This window comes from Oryctolagus cuniculus, chromosome 5 (assembly GCF_051225735.1).
Source record: "Oryctolagus cuniculus isolate XC-2025 breed Fujian yellow rabbit chromosome 5, ASM5122573v1, whole genome shotgun sequence".
NCBI classification, from domain to species: Eukaryota; Metazoa; Chordata; class Mammalia; order Lagomorpha; family Leporidae; genus Oryctolagus; species Oryctolagus cuniculus.
In genome coordinates, this window is record NC_142871.1 from 114,085,480 (window position 1) to 114,098,819 (window position 13,340).

Sequence of the window (13,340 nt, forward strand, 5' to 3'; positions counted from 1 at the left end):
ATAGATTTCTTTTTCTATTCTTAATCTCTGCTCACCCATATCCATTCTTGCATAGTTCATTGACTCTCACTTTGAGTATTTGACTAATTCACTACCTGATCAGTCTGCTTCCTATTCCATCTCATTTAGATAGGCTTTTATACCTCAGCCTAGTACTATTTGTCTCTATTTCTATCCTCTGGTTGATTCTTCCTAATGTAGTTTCATATTCTTCACCATGTGCCATCTGGAAGTCCTCAAGCATGTAGTTTCCCAAACGATCCATGCTCTCTTGCATGAGCATTTACTCTCCCATCACTAGTGAACACCACATTTGTCTTTCAGAATAACACTTTGTGTGCTATAAGACTGATCACATTCATTACCTGTTTCAAGGAAACCGTCCCTAAATTCTATATCCTCTGTTACCCACACTCAGACAGAATTTGATATCCCTCTTTTGTTCTGCTAGAAAATTGGGGATCCACTCACCTGTAGCATTTACTGCTGTGAGTGTTCATGTGCTTTTTTGCACCAATAGATTCTGGTATTTTATTGGATATTCTTTAGGGATAATTAATAATTGCTTTTTAGGGGAGGGTATTGTGGTGCATCAGGTTAAGCCACTACTTGGGATGCATGCATACCATATAAGACTACTGGTTTGAATCATGGCTATTCCAAGCTTCTGAATCAGCTGCTGCTAATGTACCTGGGAGGCAACTGAAGATAGCTTAAGTGCTTGGGTTCCTGCTATCTATTTGGGAAACCTGGGTGGAGTTCCTGGCTTCCAGACTCCTGACCTAGCCCAGGCTGTGGCAGGCATTTGGGGAGTATATGAAGATAACTGTCTCTATCTTTCTCTCTCTTCCTCTCTTTTTGTCACTTTACCGTTAAAATAAATGAATCTTTAAAAAATAAATATATTCCAATTATCAAGCACATATGCATTATAGATATTTAATAAATATATATTGACTTACTTCAAACTTATTGGTTGATTATGCTGATTTATATAAAAATAAATGATAATATCTAATAAAAATAATACCTTCCAGATATTTACATGTTACTTTTGAAGTAGGAGAAAAAGTTCCATTAAGTTTTCTGAAAGCATCAAAAAATAGCTATGCTAATTTAGTGTTATATGTTAGTTAAATTGATTTTGCAAACATGAAAAGTGAGTTACCTAATCAATTAAAGAAAAAGATGGAGTATCATAACTTAGTTACAGAAATAGTTATCTTTGCTCTAGTCCAGCAACCATGAGTCATGTTTTAATCAGAGCCGAATTATTTTAATAAGAAAAAATAATGTTAATTATGAATTGCCCTTGATGCTATAGACTGTAGACTTAACAAGTATAAAATAAATCCAGGAAAAAAATTTTTTTTTAAATCTTGCTTCTTTGCAGAACTTGTCTCCTAAGAATCCAAGATAGGATCACCTGTACTACTTACTGGGTCACTGCATTTGGAGATTAGGCCTATGGAAGTGGTTTTTGTCACATTTTTTTCTCATTGAGGGTTGAAGTGGGAATTTACATATTAGCTTTATTTTTTATCATTTGCTCATAAACAGCTCAATCTGGTCAAACTAGTGTACTCCTATATTCATAAGCCCAGAGAAAGATAAAGAGGGACATTTCAATGCTAGCCTACACTTGAATCCAGTTTTCCAAAAACTCTGAATTGGGAATTCCTGTCAGAAACTCATTTTATAATGAACTGGCATTTTATTTGCCATTGATCATTGTATCTTGTGAATAGTCCCTCAAGAAATTTTAATTATTCATCTCCTATAAATATAATTTAAGCATCACAAGTACCTTCCTATTATCTTTCCCAGATGAGGTGAAGTATTGACTCAACTAAAGAAGCCATCTCAATGATTTGGCTTACAAGAACCAAAGATACTAGAGTCGGTGAACTCAGGGGGCTTCCATAGCCTTGGCAGCTCATGACAAGAGCATAGGGTGATTACTGAGGCCATAAACAAGAGTGTCAATTTGTTAAGTCAACAACAGGAGTCACTGTGCACTTACTCCTCATGTAGGATCTCTGTCCTTAGTGTGCTGTAAATTGTGATTTAATGCTATAACTAGTACTCAAGCAGTATTTTTCACTTTATGTTTCTGTGTGGGAGCAAACTGTTGAAATCTTTACTTAATGTATGCTAAACTGATCTTCTGTATATAAAGAGAATCGAAAATGAATGTTGATGTGAATGGAAGGGGAGAGGGAGTGGGAAAGGGGAGGGTTGCGGGTGGGAGGATCGTTATGGGGGGGAAGCCATTGTAATCCATAAACTGTACTTTGGAAATTTATATTCATTAAATAAAAGTTAAAAAAAAACAAAGATACATTACCTTTCTAAAATCTGACATTCATTTCTATGATTTGTGACTCTATATTTAAATCATATTTTTGAAAGTTTCTCCTGAAATCTTCAGTGAAAATCAGGTTCTATTTTAAAGTAAACACTGTGAAAAATGTTGCATTTATACTACTCTTTTAAAGATTATAAATCTTAGACCAGCATTGTGGTGTAATGGCTTAAGCTGTTGCTGCCTGCAAAGTTAGGATCCCTTATGGGTGCCAAGTCAGTCTCAGCTGCTCCACTTCCAAACTAGCTCCCTGTTATTGTGCCTGGGAAAGCTGTGGAGGATGGCCCAGGTGCTTGGATTTCTGCACCCATGTGGGAAACCCAGATGAAGGTCCTGACTCCTGGCTTCTGCCTGACCCAGCCCAAGCTGTTGAGGTCATTTGGGCATGAAGCAGTGGATAGATGCGCGCTCTCTCTCTCTCTCTCTCTGTGTGTGTGTGTTACTCTGCCTTTCAAATAAACAAAAATTTTTTTTTTTTAAAAATTATAAGGCTCGGCCGGGCGCCGCGGCTCACTAGGCTAATCCTCCGCCTTGCAGCGCCGGCACACCGGGTTCTAGTCCCGGTCGGGGCGCCGGATTCTGTCCCGGTTGCCCCTCTTCCAGGCCAGCTCTCTGCTGTGGCCAGGGAGTGCAGTGGAGGATGACCCAAGTCCTTGGGCCCTGCACTCCATGGGAGACCAGGAGAAGCACCTGGCTCCTGCCATCGGATCAGCGCGGTGCGCCGGCCGCAGCGCGCCAGCCACAGCGGCCATTGGAGGGTGAACCAATGGCAAGGGAAGACCTTTCCCTCTGTCTCTCTCTCTCTCACTGTCCACTCTGCCTGTCAAAAAAATATTAAAAAATCAAAATCAAAAAAATTATAAGGCTCATTAGTATATTTAATCATGGTTTTTCATGTTTCTATGGTGACAGATGTTTCCTTCATACAAGACAGATGCTGAACATGTATTCTGAAGAGGGCAGTATGGGAAAAGCATACCAAATATAATTTGGTAACTGAGAATGTCAGAAATTATTTCCTTCCCTCATGCAACTAAACTAATAAAGACTAATTTAAAAGTAAAAGATGAAAACCTTGCCTTTCCACTGAGGTCATAATGAGGTTTCATTGCATTTTCTATGTTCTGTTATGTTGCTGCCTGATCTGCCAAGGTTAGAGTCTCAGAGCAGGCGTTCAGTACAATGGTTAATACAATGCTTGGGATGTCTGCATCCATATCAGAGTACCTGGTTTGAGTCCTGGTTTGGCTTCCATTTCCTGCTTCCTGCTACTGCTCAATCTGGGGGCATCAGAGAATGGCTCAAGTGGTAAGTCACTGACACCCACATGGGAGACGGGATTGAGTTCTCAGATCCTGGCTTCAGCCTAGCCCAGCCCTGGGTAGGGTTGGAATTTGTGGAGTGAATCAGCAGATGGGAGGGTACTGTCTCAGTGTGTCTCTGTGTGTTCTTTGCTCTGTTTCTCTGTCTCTCTGCCTTTTAAATAGACAAGTACACATTCTAAAACAATGAACATCTCCTAGCTTTCTATTTGAAAATATACCTGTAAACTTTCATGATTAAAATTATGAAAAAACCAACTCATCTTTTAATTCCATTTTCCATGATATTTTTGAAGCACCCTTATAGCAACAATAGAAAGCAGTAATAATGTAATATTAGAAATCAATGTAAAAAATAAGGAAATATTTTGGAATTAAGTACAAATTTTGGAACATGGAAGAACCATTTTAAACCAAAGAAAAACCAAAAATGTAGAAATTATTATTTTCCTTCTTAATTATTTTCATTTGAATTATTTTGACTCCCCTTTCATGTTCAACATGATTTACAATAAAATTCTTTATTTTGTTGCCCATAATATGTCTTCATTAATAAATATCAATCAGCTTAAAGTGAAGATATTCTGGCTTAGTTATTAATATCTAGCTAGGTTTAATTTATAGTTTTTGCTAGATGCTGAAGAAGATGTAAAAGCTCCACTTATGCATGTAACAAATAGATGTTCATGGATTCTATGATAAATGCCAGTGAGTCCTTTTCCACCAATATCTTCAATGCATTCATATGCTCTAATAGAAAAGGGATACATCCATGTTTTATCTTTAGATCATAAACACTAATCAAAATGTGAAGCATTTGATGTCATGTTACTTTACTAAATGACTCCTACTTTAGTAAATATTATTACCATTATAAATTTAGGAGTATTGAATAGTTTAAATTAATCTCATTTTATTTCATTTCAAAACAAAACCAATTAAAGGTTGATATCTATCATTTTATCACTTGTAAATAAATACTGGAAGGTTATAAATTCCATAAATTGTAATAAATAACTCAAAAACATTGGATTAGTCTATTGATGAAACAAGCAACCTGAGTGATTAAAGCAATTCTTACATTAGAAAACAGTGAGTAAAAATAAGCGTACATTTTTGCAAGAGTGACAAAGATGTTAGTTTGGTAAAGTAACTTGAATTCTGTATTATAAGTCTTCGTTAAGCATAATTTAGAAAAGATGGCTTTTGGTTTACCAAGAATTAGTATTATTATCAATTCAGACAAAGCAGAAGCATAGTTCACTTACCCAAGAAAATGAGCGCTAGCATGCTAGAGAACTTAGTACTGCCCGTCTAGAGGAGAGGTAGATGTGTTTACTGCAACTACCTGCTTAACAGAAACTGCCCAGAATAAGGCTTCAGCCTCTGTGTTTGCTTCCTAAAAGCATTACCAATTCCAGTCAGCTTGATATGTCACTATTTCCTCACCAATGTTTCCTGAGCTGTGAACTTTCCTAATTATATTGAAATTCAATTATTCTCCTGACTGTGCTGAACTCAGATGTTATACTTCCAATAAAGCCTACAAACCGAATAATAAGAGAAATGACACATAATCTGCACATTCAGGAAATCTTTCCTCCGTCAACTAAAGTACTAAATGGTGGAAAATCTCCCAAACACAACCCAAGATTTTCCAAGACACTTAAACATGCTAGGTTTTCCTCTTACGTAGTGCTCATAGGCAACTTTATGGAATTTTAATTATAGAAAAGGAAAAAAAAAAGTCAACTTCCAGGAGAATGATTGAGAAATCCAAGCTCCACTACATTTAGACAGGGATATCTCATCTTACCAAACTGGAAATGTCTATTTACATGTGCCACTTCAGTTACAGTTCCTCAAACTCCTATAAATGCAGCTACAGTGCAAAATAAAATAAAATAAAATAAATTCAGCATTCCACTTGAAGGTAATTATTCATATATGTGTTCATCATCTGAGATATATTTTTCTGCTAGTTCCAATGAGCAGTATTATTTCTCTTGTGTCTTACTTTGCTACTGTTCTTCCCTACTTATGTCTACAGAGCAATACCTTCCTTGGGTGTGATAAAGCTTCAGAGTTTGTTTTCTTTGCTTCAGAGTTTCTTTTCTTTTCTTTTCTTTCTTTTTTTTTTTTAAAGATGTATTTATTTGAAAGGCAGAGTTATAGGGAGAAGTAGAGAAAGAGAGATCTTCCATTTTGGTTCACTCCCCAAATGGCCACAAGGGCCAGAGATGGGCCAGGCTGAAGTCAGGAGCTTCATCCAAGTCTCGCATGTGGGTAGCAGGGGCCCCCAAACACTTGGGCCATCTTTCACTACTTTTTCCAGGCAATTAATAGCGGGGAATTGCATCAAAAGTGAAAAAGCCAATATGCAACTGGCACCTATAGAGTATGCAAGTGTCATATGTTGGTGCCACAACATTTGCACCAAAGCTTCTATTTTTAAATCACCCAAGACCTTTCTGCGACAGATGTATAAGAGATGTAAAATTTTGCTTTGGCAAGACATTAAGAAAAGGTAGGTATGGGGTGAAGGAGCATTTGTATGTGTACAGCTGCACAATAAAGTTTTTGGTTGTGTGTTGTCCACGTTTATTTTATACTCATAGCGAAGATATAATGCATTTTGTTTCCAGAATTAACAGGAAAAGCAGACTCTGGCATCCAATATGCTGAAAATTTAACATATTTCCCTCTATAGATCTAGGCAAGTGATCAAAATAAAAGTTATTCATTCCTCTGTAGGATGAGTTAACTGTATTCATGGATGCTACAAATATTGAGAATTGACAAATCAGTTTGGATCAAGAAATCAACAAATGATTAAATTGTACCCATTGATATATTACTTAACAAAAGAAATACATAATACACTTTGTCATTTTTCTTTCTGAATGCATTGAGTTCCTAAATTTGTTTTTATAACATCTACAAGATAATTTTTCTCTTTGATACAAAGCATCTTAAATAGCTTAAACTAGAGGCAGTTGGTAGCTCAGTTGAAGAATACAGGAGTAAAATGAATGAATTGGTTTCATACATGTTTAAACCATGTCTTTGAAACCTGAGTTTTGCTTTATATCTCTCATTTCTCTTAACTGCTTATTTCCGTGTCAGCTCCATCCTCAGGTAAGTTTTCTTCCTGATAGGAAGATGGTTGGCAAGCCCTTGGCATACATCTTCCCCTCTTAGAACTCAGAGTGTTTAGTATGACTACTTTCCTATCAAAATTTCAGAATTAATTCATATCAGTTTGGCCGGCGCCATGGCTCAATAGGCTAATCCTCCGCCTGCGGCGCCAACACACCAGGTTCTAGTCCTGGTCAGAGCGCTGGATTCTGTCCCGGTTGCCCCTCTTCCAGGCCAGCTCTCTGCTGTGGCCTGGGAGTGCAGTGGAGGATGGCCCAAGTGCTTGAGCCCTGCACCCCATGGGAGACCAGGAGAAATACCTGCCTCCTGCCTTCGGATCAGCGCAGTGCACCGGCCACAGCGGCCATTGGAGGGTGAACCTTTCTCTCTCTCTCTCTCTCTCTCACTGTCCACTCTGCCTGTCAAAAAAATATATAAATAAATAAATAAAATAAAAAAGTCATATCAGTTCTAAAACTAAGTACCCATCAGTTTTACCAAGGGGAACTGATCCCATGTCCAGCATTGGGGTGTAGGTTATGGGTAGAATTCATTCTATTTACAGGAACTGAAGTTGGGAGCTATGCATCCTCAAGGAAAATTATATTATTGGCAAAGCAGGGGAAAGGATCATGGCAGGCATATATAACATTCTTAGTAAAGCAATCAAGTGTTGAGTTTTAACAAAGGAAACACACACACCAAAAAAACCCTGATAAAACAAAGGAAAACAAAAACATAACACAATTTCCCATTCAAAGGAAGTAACACAGTTATGATTTTCTAAAATGCAGAGATATAAAGAAGCAGATGTAAGTCAGGAAATATAGCACTAATCTCTGCTCAGCAGATACAGCTGCTGAGTCTATCACTTACAGGTGAAGAAGGCACCCATGGTTATATTCCTGTTTATCACACACAAAATAATTCCCATCAGTTGTGTTACCATCCAAATCATTTTCACTGTGTTATCAGTCCCCTTTCTCTGTTGACCCCTTCATCACAGTAATCTTTTAAAGGCACAAAAAGTTTTTAATGATTACAAGGGAAATTATTCATATTAAACTAATATCAAAATATTTTAAAAGCAAATTTAGAATATAGTAGTATACATGTTTTTTATTAAGCAAATAAATATCAAGATCCAGTTGGGCCTACAACATTGTAATTTCAGTGTAGTGATAATTGTAGATCCTAATGTGAGATATCTCCCAAAGTTGCAATGTATAAAAAACCTGTAATATTTTCTGGTGATAAAGATAGGGCAGGAAGTACTGAATTTCATTAACGTGGTACAAAGAGAACACAATTTTACCCTCAGGCAAATTTATTGACACTCCAAATTAATAAATTTTAATGTGATGTCAGAGAGGACAATATTCTCAGTTTATTCAAAATGAAAGTGACTATTGAATCAGAACATTTTGGGGTAAGCAGGAATAAGAAAACCATAAGTTTTAATAATTTTTAATGATAATCTGTGATTAAAATGTATCTTGTGCTCAAATAAATACTGTAAATAAAGAAATGAAACCGAAAAGGTACTGTTGCTCTGGTAGAAATTTGGGTTTGAAACCCCAAGTTCTTTTTTTTTTTTTTTGAGCTTTTTCCATTGCTATTCACAGCTGCCATTGAGGTATCCACAGACTCCAGAATCTCTTAATTATATAAAAAATTACATAAAGAATCCATCCCCATGGCTGTTAAATGTGATGTCCTAGAACTCACACCTGACAAATGTTTACTTAAATCCTGTTGATAAAAATTCTGCAAAAATAAAAGAGGCATGGTCTCAAAGACCAGATAAACCAGGCTGATGATGAAACTGCATATACAAAAAGAATGAAGAAAAGTTGTTGAAAAAAATAAAACCATGTTAAATCAGAGAAAACAAATCTTTATATTAGAAAACATTTGTTTTTGGAACATAAACTTATTTGAAACTTGTGTTTAATGATAAATTATTCCCTAGCACCAACCATCTCTGCAATGACCCTTTAAGTGTCTACTTAAAATTTTTGTAACATGCTCCCAGCTGCAGGAGAGAGTAAAGTCTGATGTCTGATAAACTTCACTTATAAAATAAATTCCTGGAAAAAGAAAATGTATCTTATGATGAATGCCTTGGGTGTAAGGAATGTAAACAAAATTCTATCACATTGGAAAATAAGATATTCATATACCTTTAAAGACCTTTTCTCATTTATTTATTAGAGTTTGGGAGCTGGGGGAGGAGGAAAGAGCTCCTATTCTCTGATCCACCCTCCAAATACCTCTAATAGCTGGGGCTGGCGTCAGGGATGCAATCTAGGTCTCCCACATGGGCAGTTGTACTAACTCAATTGCTTGAGCCATCACCTGCAATAGAAAAAAGCTGAAATCAGGGGCCAGAGCTAGAAATCAAACACAGAAACTCTGATGGGGGATGCAGTGTCTCAATCTCTAGGCCAAATACCCAGGTCTTACACAGTATTTTTGTTTTGTTTTTTAGAAAACTTGAAGATTTTCACTGGTTTTTACTGAAGCTTCTCACCTGGAAAAAATAATTAAAGTCACATGATGCTGTATTAATCACTTCAATATGATTTACCCACTGGGCTCCTCACTTACAAGCTAATGGGAGGTGGCCAGGAGTTGGAGGAGAGGGTAGAGAGGTGGGAAAGACAGCTAGGATTGGGAGAAGCTGGGAAACTGTGCTGAGGCCAGAGCCTGATGTATGTACTGAAGATTTTAGGTGCACTAGCATACTGAGACTCACAGTGGATGAGTAGCCAGATTATAGGTGACCTTCATAGCCTTCCCAAAGGGATTAAAGCTTATCCAACAGAGGAAAGAGAGGCAATTGGTGAGTTTAAACAGGAAGTAACCAAGTTGGTGTTTCGAAAAATTGCTTGAGAAATGCTAAGGAAAATGGTTTGCAAGCAAGAATAATTACCAGTTGGGAGGCTATTCCAGTGTTCCAGTAGTTTAGGGAAGAACTCAGATTTCAACTGATAAATATTGAAAAGGAGAGAAGACACTAGATATGAATGTTTCAGTAATTGAAAGGGACAGGGTCTGGTGACCCTTTGAGATGGGGTGACTGTTGTGGAAAAGGAGTTCAGGAGGAGTCCTGATTCCTGGTTTGTGGGACTTGATCTTGGTTCTTGTCAAGGCACTGGACTCATGATTCAATGTTCTATGTGCACTATAATTCTGTCTATTAAAAGAGTTAAACATTATAATTAAACAATGATTCCTATGATCCGTGTTGTCAATGGAGAACAGGATGATTACTGCCAATGGATCTTACTATTGAACCAGGTTTGGTTCTCAATCTGAATCAAGAGTGGCTTTATCCTTTAGGACTTCATTAACATTAAGATGGTCTTTGAAATAATTTTTTTTATTTGAAAGGCAGAGTGACTGGTGGGAGAATGGCTCCAGGACAGAAAGAAAGGAAGGAGGGAGGGAGACAGAGGGAAGAGAGGGAGAGAGGGAGAGAGGGAGAGAGGGAGGGAGGGAGGGAGGGAGAGAGGGAGAGAGGGAGAGAGGGAGAGAGGGAGATAGGGAGAGAAGGAAAGAGGGAAAGAGGGAAAGAGGGAGAGAGAGAAATCCACCTTTCATCTGTTGGTTCACTCCTTAATTAGCTACAGTGGCCGGGGATTGGTCAGGATGAAGCCAGAAGCATGAAACATCTTCCTGGTCTCCCATATAATTGGCAGGGGCTAAGCACTTGAACCAGCATTCATTACTTTCCTAGGCACTGGGAACTGGATCAGAAGCAGATCAGCTAGGATGGGAACTGGTGCTCTGATAAGGGACATGAGCATCCATCTCAAGTGGGAGCTTAACCTGCTACACCACAACACCATGAAATAAAATAGTAATGACATTACCAGTTTAGTCATAAAAAGATTCCTAACTGCTAGCCAGCAGTAAAAAAAAAAAAAAAAAAAAAAGTATTCAGATTAAGAAGAAATGGTTCTATAAATAATTCTATATAACCTGCATATTTAATGGTATCAAGTTAGGATAATCCCCATTTATCACTCCTCATGATAATGAGGTATAATACCACACTAGTGCCTCCTTCAGGTACATTAATATAGTCAATCACATCAGCCATATTGGCCTGTGGCAATGCTTACTCCTTTGTGGCTAAAATTCAACATCTCTCTATGGCTGTTTCTTATTTAATAGTTTTTTTATTTAATGGCTTTTATTTTAAGTTCACTGTAACTCTAAAGCACTACTAATGTATTTTGCCTTGGCAAAGACAGTTTAAACACCTTTAGAGTAGAAAATCATTTACGAGTGGGTCAACCATGTCCCTTACTTGTAATAAATGTCATAGAATTTTGCCTATAGAGAAACCAATATTCCTTCCTGGAACAGCCATTCTGAGTCTGACTTTGAACTGGGACTAGAGCTTCTATTAAATGGGTTTGATTTTCAGGACCTTGTGATCGTCTATGAACAAGCATTCTGACCTCCTTTAAACGTTGTTATATAATTCATTATCTGTCCTTGGCTTTCCATCTCCCCTTAATGCATATTCTATTACAATCTATTGCACACTCTACTTATCACTAAGAAAAAGATGCTAAATATCTGATGACCCAGCAGACTTATTATAAAGTGGAGAGATCTCTTCATATCAGATCACCTCAAAACATCATGTGTTTATATTCAAATTTCACATCTTTTCTGATTATATTGCAGGATTTAGCAGTCTTTCAAATGTGGTCAGTCACTTGATTGACCTTGCTTTTCAGAGAGATGGCTGATTGGTGACAAGGGGATGCTTCCTGCTTCGTTCCAGATGGGGCAGTTGTGTAAGGTCCTTTCTCCCTGTGAAGCATTTAGAGAAAGGCTCTGGAGGGCCCAGTGGGAGAGGGGATGGGCAAATGTCTGACAGTAGCACACAGATAATTTGAATAGATTGTTCAGGCTATTGGAAACAGATATACATTGGCAAAATCATCTTTTTCTTTTTGAGGTATTTTTTCCCGTTTTGAAAGTTTTGGCACTTAAGCATAGCATATGAAAAATACAATAAATGGAAGTATTCCTATTTAAGACACTCAATATATCTAGGGCGTACTTTTTCATATATCTTCTTCATATTGTTTTACTTATTGTATTATGTTTTTAAAGCATCATGAATTTAATATATCTATACTCACTTGATAATTAATTTTAAGAGATTTATTTTTTAAAGTTTTTTTTTTTTTATTTTACTTGAAAGTCAGAGTTACACAGAGAGAGAAGGAGGGGAAGAGAGAGAGAGAGAGAGAGAGAGAGGTCTTGCATCCAATGGTTCACTCTCCAATTGGCCGCAACGGCCGGAGCTGGATCGGAAGTGGAGCAGCCGGGTCTTGAACTGGTGCCCATATGGGATGCTGGCGCTTCAGGCCAGGGCATTAACTTGCTGAGCCAAAGTACCAGACCTTAAGAGATTTATTTTATTTGAAAAGCTGAGTGATTGAGAGATGTACACTTAGAAAGAGACAAGGATAGGAGGATTTTTTTTTTTTTTGCAAATTAAAGTTTTTATTTATGTAAAGAAATCAAATTTCATGTATTTCATATATACAGTTTTAAGGACATAATGATATTAAACTGAAAATAACAGATACTACATTTGATCTTAGCCAAAAGGCCGAGAAATAATGCTATCTTAAAAATTCTTCCTGGGGCCGGTACTGTGGCTTACCCCAGGATTTTTTTTTTTTTTTTAAGATTTATTTATTTATTTGAAAGGCAGAGTTATGGAGAAAGAGGGGAAAAGGGAGAGACAGAGAGGCAGGCATCTTCCATCTGCTGGTTCATTCTTCAAATGGCTACAACAGCCAGAGCTGGGCCAGGAGAAGCCAGGAGCCAGGAGCTTCTTCTGGGTATCCTTCATGGGTGCAATGCCTCAAGGACGTGGGCCATCTTCCACTGCTTTCCCAGACACATTTACAGGGAGTTGGATTGGAAATTGGGCAGCTGGGACTAGTACTGGCACCCATATGGGATGCTGTTATCACAAATGGTGGCTTTACCGGCTGCACTGCAGTGCCAGCTCCTAGATAAATCTTTCATCTGCTATTTCAATCCTCAAATGGCCAAATGGTTGAAGATCAACCAAGCCAAAGCCAGGAACCTGGAATTCCATCCTGGACTCCCACATGGGTGTAGAAGCCCAAATACTTCGTGACATCACCCACTGCTTCCTCAAGCACATTAGCAAGGAGCTAGATCCATAGTGAAGCAGCAGTGTCTCAAACCGGCACTCCAATATGGGATTCCAGCATCGCAAGCCACAGCTTAACCCACTGTGCTACAACTCTGGCCCCTGCACATTAAAATTTTAGTAGTGTGTTATTTTGTTCTTGTGAAATTAAGACCACAGAGAAAATCACCATGATTCTAATACTTATGAGTAACTGATATTAATTTTGGACTATATCCCTTAAGCTTTTGAAGTCCATATATACTTGTACACATACATATGTATCCTATAATACCATTTTACAAAGTGTAGCTGG

The 13,340-nt window shown here is 37.7% G+C and overlaps 1 pseudogene; it reads right to left on the reverse strand.

The window, feature by feature from the left end:
- Positions 1-12,371: 12,371 nt before the first annotated feature.
- LOC127493391 (U2 spliceosomal RNA) lies at positions 12,372-12,481 on the reverse strand (annotated as a pseudogene).
- Positions 12,482-13,340: the final 859 nt, after the last annotated feature.